This window comes from Equus caballus, chromosome 27 (assembly GCF_041296265.1).
Source record: "Equus caballus isolate H_3958 breed thoroughbred chromosome 27, TB-T2T, whole genome shotgun sequence".
Classification (NCBI taxonomy): Eukaryota; Metazoa; Chordata; class Mammalia; order Perissodactyla; family Equidae; genus Equus; species Equus caballus.
Window position 1 is genome coordinate 38,810,455 of NC_091710.1, and position 8,472 is coordinate 38,818,926.

Below are 8,472 nucleotides of genomic sequence, written 5' to 3' on the forward strand. Positions count from 1 at the left end.
GTGACATGTTGCAGGAATTAGATGCTCCTGTCTTGTTCTAGGGATCAGGAGCAGCTTAATAGTCAAAGTGGCATCTGAGAAGGGTATTGAACAGTGGGCAGGATTTTGACAGATGGATATGGGGGAGGAGAGGCATGTCTGGTGGTGGCCACAGTATGGAAAAAAGCATGGAGACAGAAGAGTACAGGGCTTGTGTAAGGAGCAATGAATGGCCCTGTTGGTTGGAGCACAGGGCATGTAGAGTGGTGAGAACTAGGACTGGAAAGGCAAGGTGGGGTCATTTTGTAGCTGAAGCATTTGCATGAAATCAGTAAGCAGCTCAGAGGGATTTCATAGCAGGAGGTGAGATGAACACAGTGGTACTCCAGGATGATGATTGTGTAGCAGTGGGGATGAGGATTGTGCAAGTGATACCTGGACCCACCCACTCGAGCCATGGCTCTTTACGTAACGTAGAAAACATGCAGACCAGTTTGGCTTTAAGAGCCTTAGGAAATATTATTAAACTCATGATCCCTGGTGGCACCATAGAATTAGGATGAGCCCATCTCAAACCTGACTCAGGAAAGAAAATCAACACAAATAATTTGGTAGATTAGTATTCTTGCCTACTATGATAACATCTTTTCCAATATTTTTGCAATACTGCCCTTTTTCCTATAGCGTAACATTGGCTCACGTTGGCTTTTTTAGGGACATTTGGAAAACCTCCATTTCCTCATCTCTTAGAATGAGGTTAACAATAGTAGCTGTTAGGATTGTGAGGATTTAGTGGTGTACTTCATGTAGAGGGGTTATGATCCACAGGGTCAGTGCTCAGTAGATGTTAGTTGTGATTATCACCAGCCTCCTCATTATTAGGTGGTCATCACTCCACAGACAGGATGCTGAAAGCAAGGGAATGGATGCATGTTCTGAGAGAATGAGCGTAGAGAGACCAGTAGACCAAGAACAAAACCCTTCAACATGTCTATAGCAAAGGGGTAGAAAGAAAAAGTGAAGAGAGGAGGATGAGAAAGAATGAAAGAACAAGGTTAGAGTAAATTTATAGAAATCAAGACTAAAGGGAAACTCCAGGAAGAATGAAGTTATTTAATACTGAAGATGCAGAAAAACAGGATGGAAGGAAGGCCATTGAGTGAACAATTGGGTTACCTTTGAGGAAGCTTTTTTAGTAGAGCAGCAGAGAGGAGGTCGGCTTGACGTAGGGAGTAGTTGGAGAAAAAGCAAGAGCAGTTTGTTATTGACGGTTTGCTTGCATAGCAATGTAGATAAGGGATGGTACATTCCATGTTTCTGGATTTCGTTTCTTCTTGCGCAGCCACTATGTATACACAGAGTTACAACAAAAAGTTACAAAAAATAAAAATCAGACCAGTTTGTAGAACCCAAGACAGTGCATTGTACTGGAATCAAGATAAGTTCATGACTCTTCCTTCTATTGCCTTCCTCAGTTTTGAAGTTAAACAGCTGCTTTACCCCTTCATTAATTTCATTTTCAACTCAAATATATGAGGGTTTATTTCTAGGCTCTCGATTCTGTACCATTGATCTAAGTGTCTGTGTTTATGCCAGTACAACACTATTTTGATTACCGTAGCTTTGTAATGTAGTTTGAAATCAGGAAGTGTGATGTCTCTAGCTTTGTTCTTCTTTCTCAGGATTTCTTTGGCTATTTGGGGTCTTTTGTGGTTCCATACAAATTTTGGGATTGTTTGTTCTATTTCTGTGAAAAATGCGATTTGAATTTTGGTAGAGATTGCATTGAATCTATCGATGGCTTTGGGATAGTGTGGCCATTTTTGCAATATTAATTCTTTTGATCCATGAACACAACGTATCTTTCCATTTGTTTGTGCCTTCAGTTTCTTTGATCAAAGTCTTATAGTTTTCAATGTATAGATCTTTCACCTGCTTGGTTAAATTTATTTCTAAGTATTTTATTGTTTTTGATGCTGTAGTGAATGGTATTGTTTTCTTTCTTTTTTGTATATTTTGTTGTTAGTGTATAGAAGTACAACTGATTTCAGTATGTTGCAGCTTTACTGAATTAATTGACTAGTTCTAACAGTTTTTGGTGGAGTCTTTATGATTTCCTATGAATAAGATCATGTCATCTACAGACAAAGACAATTTTGCTTCTTCTTTTCTGATTTGGATGCTTTTTATTTCTTTTTCTTGCCTAATTGCTCTGGCTAGGACTTCTAGTACTGTGTTTAATAGGAGTGGTAAGAGTGGGCACCCTTGTCTTGTTCCTGATCTTAGAGGAAAAGTTTTCAACCTTTGACCATTGAATATGATATTAGCTGTGGGCTTGTCATATATGTCCTTTATTATGGTGAGGTATATTCCTTCTATATCCAGTTTGTTGAGATATTTTATCATGAAAGATGTTATATTTAGTAAAATTATTTTTCTGCTTCTATTGAGACAATTATCTAATTTTTCTCTTTCCTTCTATTAATGTAGTGTATCACATTTATTGATTTGAGTATGTTGAAGCATCCTTGCATCCCAGGGATTAATCCCACTATATCATGTTATATGATCCTTTCAATGTGTAGTTGAATTCAGTTTGATAATATTTTGTTGAGAATTTTTGCATCTGTATTCATCAGGCATATTGGCTTGTAGTTTTCTTTCCTTGTAGTGTCCTGAAAAAAAATCCTCTTGTGAAAAGTGTTTCCAATCAATTATCTCCATAAATTTATTAAGTGACTTTGTATGTCATTTTAATTTACCATGGGATTGGATAGAATAGTTTTATATTTTCAGGTAATTTTTCCCCTTAAGATAATGCTTTCAGAAAAACAGTATCTCTAGTCCCTTCTCTTGTAAACAGTCTGCTTTCATCACCATGAAAGCTATTTATTCAAGTTCTCTTTGCTTTTAACATGGCTAGGCATTGTATCATTAAGGTGAAATAATTATTTTCGTTCTTGTTTCTGGAATTACTGTAGCTTTGAAACTAGACGTATATACCTCAAACCAACTCGACACGTTCCCATGTAGTCTGCTCCCCTGATGGGGTCCCCAGGGTTAAGTGGTGATTCCTTTTCTATCTTTTTAGCAGTTCCAAGAAATATAGCTTCCTCCATAACCACAAGGCTGAGGGCTTCAAGGCAGAATTTGTGTGTTTGAATACAAAGCTAACTTCTGCTGCTTTTTGCTTGATGCTCCGTAGCATCGAGACCCCTCCTTGACTACTGTAGATGCTAATCCACCATTTTCTTTCCTTCTTTTCTTTTTTTTTCCCCTCACTGTTTGGATCAGACTTAAAACATTTAGAACATTTACTGATCTACCTATACCTTGTTTTTGGAAATTCAGTTAGAATAATATCGTAGGACTCCTTTGGTTATAAGTAAAAGAATTCAAACTCAAACTGGCTTATTTCAAAAAATGGTGAAATTATGGTTCATATAACAGAAAAAGCCAGGGTGTAGCTTCAGGATGGCTGCATGTAGGGGCTCAGTCAGCTCCTCAGCTTTGTTTTCTCCTGTGTTAACTTTATTCTCAGGTAGGTTTCCCCTTTGTGGTCCAATGTGGCCACCCTCACTCATCTCCAGGCTTAAGCTCCACAATCCCACAAGGAAAGCTTTTCCTAATAGTTTCAATAAGAGACAGAAGATTGACTCTGGGACATCTGGCTGGGATTTCATGTCCATCTCTGATCTGACCTGTGGTTAGAGTATATTCATTGGCCAGGCCCATGTCATGTGCCCATCCAGGGTTTCTGCTCCTCACACAGTGCCTTTGTAAGAATTAACAAATGGCTGCCCTTCCTCTAGGTAGATGCAGCTCTGTATTGGGCCACGTGGCCTGGAGAGCAGAGTTGTAGGCTGGATTTCAGCCCTCACTTGTCCCCTCAGCTAGGTTCCTTTGTTGATGCCCCCTGCTTACTCCTGAAGCTGGGGGTGGGGTCAGCCTTGTCCTCCAAACCTCAAGGACGTAGAGTGACTTCATCTGGTAACTCAGATAATGGCTAATACCAGAAGGAGGGGACCGTGGGCGGTGTGCAGGCGAAACCAACAGAAAAGAAGACTAGCTTGTGTAGCTTTTATCTCAGAAACCATTTGCAATCATTTTCAATAGAAATACCTAAGTTTCAGGATTGTTAAGAAGGCCATAACGAGCACATCTTCTAAGGACACAAGTGGGGACATTCCAGACTGTACTCTTTATGGATTTACTACTTCAATATCTAACACTGACTAATGTACACAGAAGATATATCACATAGAGGAGCAAGATGACAGGACTTGAGTTGAGATAGATGACATTGTACCACAGTCTATCGTTATTTTCTCACTTATCAGAAGGCTCAAAGGGTCTTCTGCTTCCTTTTTTTCCATTCACGCATTTCTAAGCATGGCCCTATTGTGCCCTGAGAAAGAGCATTTACGAAGTATGTCTTAGAGAAAGAGGGAGGGTAGAAAGTCGTTCCAAATTGGCTAATGATATTAAGGAAGCTCTTTATAAAAGATGTCATTAAATAATGCCCACAGTATGAGAATTTCTCCGTATGAAGGAGGCCAGAAGGAGGGAAATTGTTTCTGGATTTTGCAAAAAGGGTTGGGTGAGGGGAACGGGAGATGGTTGATCAAATATTGCCTTTAAGAAATGGAGTGGGTGGAAGCTACCTCAGAGAGTATGTGCCTCAGAGCATTAACTCTCAAACTTTTTGGTTTCAGGACTACTTTATACTCTTAAAAATTATTGAAGAGCCCAAAGAGCTTTTGTTTATGTGGATTACATCTATCTATATTTATCATTTAAACAGTAAAACTGAGGGTCTGGCCTCATGGTGCAGTGGTTAAGTTTACGAGCTCCACTTCAGCAGCCTGAGGTTTGCCAGTTTGGATCCTGGGCACGGACCTATGCACCACTTGTCAAGCCATGCTGTGGCAGGCATCCCATGTGTAAAATAGAGGAAGATGGGCACAGATGTTAGCTCAGGGCCAATCTACCTCAGCAAAAAGAGGAGAATTGGAGGTGGATGTTAGCTCAGGGCTAATCTTCCTCAAAAAAAAAAAAAAAGTAAAACTGAGAAATTAAAAATATATGTTAGAAATTAGACCTACTATGTGTTAACATAAATAAAATATTTTTAAAAATAGTTATTTTCAGGGCTGACCTGGTGGTGTAGTAGTTAAGTTCATGCACTCCTCTTTGGTGGCCCGAGATTTGCAGGCTCAGATCCTGGGCGCAGAGCTAGCTCAGCTAGTCAAGCCATGCTGCGGTGGCATCCCACATAAAACAGAAGAAGATTGGCGCAGATGTTAGCTCAGCGACAATCTTCCTCAAGCAGAAAGAGGAAGATTGGCAACAGATGTTAGCTCAGGGCCAATCTTCCTCACCAAAAGAAAAGAAAATTATTTTTGAAAACAGCAAAATTGATGAGAGGAGTGGCATTGTTTTATATTTTTGCATCTATCTTTAATGTCTGGCATACTAGAAGAGAGCTTGGTTCTCCTGTCTGCTTCAACATTCGGCTTCTTGTGATAGCACATGCCAGGTAGCTTCTGGGAAGCTCCAGCATATGCTCCTGAGAGAATGGGAGTGGAAAAGGTCAATAACACCTAAGGATTATTGCAAAAAGAGTTTTGACCTTGCAGTCAAAAAAAAAGAGATTTTTTTGGTCTGTCTTCTAAGTTTTGGTACATTCAAAGAAGTCTTCAGTCTCATTTTCCCCCCTCCCCAAATTTGGCATTTAGGAAGTGTCCATCTAGCTATGTTCCTATGATGCGCCTCCATGAATACATGTTGGGATCCCTTATAAATCTCTATAAGCAGTGCTATGCTGTCCTTTAAATGCAAATGTGACACTACTTCTGTTGTAGAAAGGGCTACACAAACCTGAAAAAAGGTACTTTTAAAACAACTGGATTCTCCTTGAGCAAAACGTGTCCATTTGCTTTCTTATTTGTCCACAAGGTGCTGCTGTTTCCCTTCTAATAACAAAGGCAGCGATTCCCAAGAACACAGGGTACTCGAAAAAATCATCGTAATTCCTGTTCCATTATTATTATGTTTTCAGAGTGCTATTAGGTTTGGCCAGAGAAGGAATGTGTAGGATTTTTCTTGCAGAAACACAATTTTTAGCAATGAGTTGGCTCAAAATTTGGCATTGTCAGAGTGAAGATTTCCCTTTTCCCCTTATACTTTCATTTATAATAATCATGGTTTTAGTGATACTAACGGCTTTATAAAAACATCGTTATATTATCCACCCAATGACTGTGAAATCATCTGCCTTGCAGCACAGCGAGATCGTCAATCAGCAAACTGGATCTAAAATGGGGCCATTTTAAGAAAGCTATTTACACTCTAATTTGCAAGTTTTTTTTTTTTTTTGAAATTAAAACATTTCTAAAACGCACTAACTATGATTGTTTAAAAAAAGTAATGGTTCTTTTTATGGTAAAGAAATAAATTGAACCTCTGTGCTGGAAAGTGCAGAAAACAAATCAGCATTCTTTATAAATAGATTTTACTGCTGGCTTAGAAATTACCGTATGTGCCTTTTAGATGATGGAAAAATGAAATCAGCTTCTGTTTGCACTGTGCATGCAGCATATTTGCTGTGTCACTTTCAAGAGGGTTATGGAATGTTGAGAGGTCAGCATTCTCAACATGGAGAATTCTAAGAGGCAAAAAGAGAAAATGAAGATAAAGCAAGCCTAGTTGTTTAATATATAGAGTCATGGAGTTAAGGGGAAATCCTGGATTGGGAGCTGGCAGATTGTGTTGTGACTTCGACTGAGTCATTGGTGGCCACAGCAGGCCTGGCACTCAGTGAAGGCCAAGGCTGACTGGCACTGGAACAGGGAGAGAGGTCTTTGGCCAGAAGTGATGGCCAAATGTTCAGTGTTTAGTGCTCAATGCTAAGCAAGGCTTTAATGCGCATCCTGAGGGCAAAGCTGACACCAGAATCTGGGCTTTCTGGCTGAATTTGAGACCTCGGTCTGATGGGCAGGACTGAGGAGTCTCAGTGTCCAACAGAATCCACAGAGGGGTGCTCTGCAGATGTTGCTGGCAGACGGCATGGAGACATTTAATTCCATTTAGCGCATATTCTTTGATTGTCTGAGTTAGACAGAAGCCCCCCACAGGAGCAGACAAACTCTTCAGATGTGGGCTAGAGGTTTGGCTGGATGGAGCACTAGCCCCAGAGCTGATACCTAAGGGAGAGGGAGGATGTAGCATCTCAGAATGCGAGGTGACTGCAGATAACTGGATTTCTAAAAAACGAGAATTCTTATGTCTTAGTCTGCTTCAGCTGCTATAACACATAACCACAGACTGGGCGGCTTAAGCAATAAATGTTTATTTCTCATAGTTCTGGAGGCTGGGAAGTCCAAGATCAAGGCAGATCCAGTGACTGGTAAGGACTCACTTCCTGGTTTGCAGACGGCTGTCTTCTCTTAGCCTCACACGGCTGGGAGAGCTTTGGTCTCTCTCTCTTCTTATGGGATCACTAATCCCATTATGAGCTCCCCACTCGCATGACCTCATCCAAACCTAATTACCAAAAAACCTGCCCCCCTACCACCATCCCATTGTAGGTTAGCACTTCAACATAAGGATTTTGGGAGGCTACAAACATGCAGTACATAGCACCTTATCTAATGACAACCGGTTGTCCCTTGAATAAAAATCTAGCCCCTGTAAAAAGACTTAAGATACTTGATTCTTGCCCAAACTGTTCAAATTTGTTGAAAGCAAAGCATACTTGACTATTTCCTCTAAAGATCTGTTTATTCTTACTCTATTGTATTTACAGAATTTTTACAGAATTCCATACACAAGGCTTCTCACAGCTTAATCTATTATAGGAGGCTTTATAACATTGTAGGTAAAAGCAAGTGCTTTGAAATCATACAGTAGAATTTATGAACAAGTGTTAATGCTAAGCGCTTGATACACATGATTTAATTTAAACCACATGAAACCCTATCGTTGGCTACTCTTACTATTCCAGTTTTGCAGAGGAACTAAATGTGAGAGACTTGCCCAAGGTCGCACAGTTAATAAGTGACATAGCTGGGAGTGGAACCCGAGTCTATCAGATTCCGGGACCTATTTATGATCCACCTACAACACTTTTTAAGTCCCTGAGAATGCTAACATCCTCTTGTTTGAAACCTCACTTCTTTCTAGGTAGCAGCTTTATTAGTCTGTACTGGGGCACCATAATGCAGACAAGAAACACTTTGAAATCTTTAATGCTCCTGGTGAGATGAGGAACAGCTCTGTGGCATTGCCAGCGGGTAAGCATCATTTGAAGGCTCTCTGTGCACCAGCTCTATAAGTAGGAGACGTATCCGTTGGCCTGTAGAGGACAGAAAGCCCACAGCTTCCATCTATGTCTCTCTTTTCACTTCATCTCCAAGGAGATGACTGCTATGGCGGGTCAAACTTAAGGATCTTTTATGAGCCACAGCTAGAGGTGGAAATTTCTTAAGTCAA